The sequence below is a fragment of the Penaeus monodon genome, chromosome 20, assembly GCF_015228065.2.
Source record: "Penaeus monodon isolate SGIC_2016 chromosome 20, NSTDA_Pmon_1, whole genome shotgun sequence".
NCBI classification, from domain to species: domain Eukaryota; kingdom Metazoa; phylum Arthropoda; class Malacostraca; order Decapoda; family Penaeidae; genus Penaeus; species Penaeus monodon.
Genome location: NC_051405.1, coordinates 35,993,228 through 35,993,561, shown reverse-complemented (window position 1 = coordinate 35,993,561; position 334 = coordinate 35,993,228). Strand labels below are relative to the sequence as shown.

Below are 334 nucleotides of genomic sequence, written 5' to 3'. Positions count from 1 at the left end.
TCTCGAAATTCATGTCGACATGATTGCTTTTATCCATCTTGCTCAGGCCTAATCTAGTTCTTAAATTCTAACGCAATCTAAATGTCATTTACTCTGATTTAATATCCTGAAACCTGTTATTCTAAAACAAACAACCTAAATTAATGTAATCTAACTTGAATATAACTTAGCTCAACTCAGACGATATGTAACCTAACTTACAGAGAACATAAGTTCAGTCTAACATAACGTTCAGTCTTAACATAACTAAATTAAACCACAGAGTTGATAGATCTTACATTATACCTAATCTAACTTATACTACCGTGGATTAACTGCATAGTGATTATAGAGA

At 31.1% G+C, this 334-nt stretch overlaps 1 protein-coding gene across 1 annotated transcript in view; it reads left to right on the top strand.

Moving 5' to 3' along the window:
• LOC119585784 overlaps positions 1 to 334 on the top strand; it is a 13,185-nt gene that overhangs the window by 4,083 nt on the left and 8,768 nt on the right. The gene's annotated exons all lie outside the window — the stretch shown is intronic.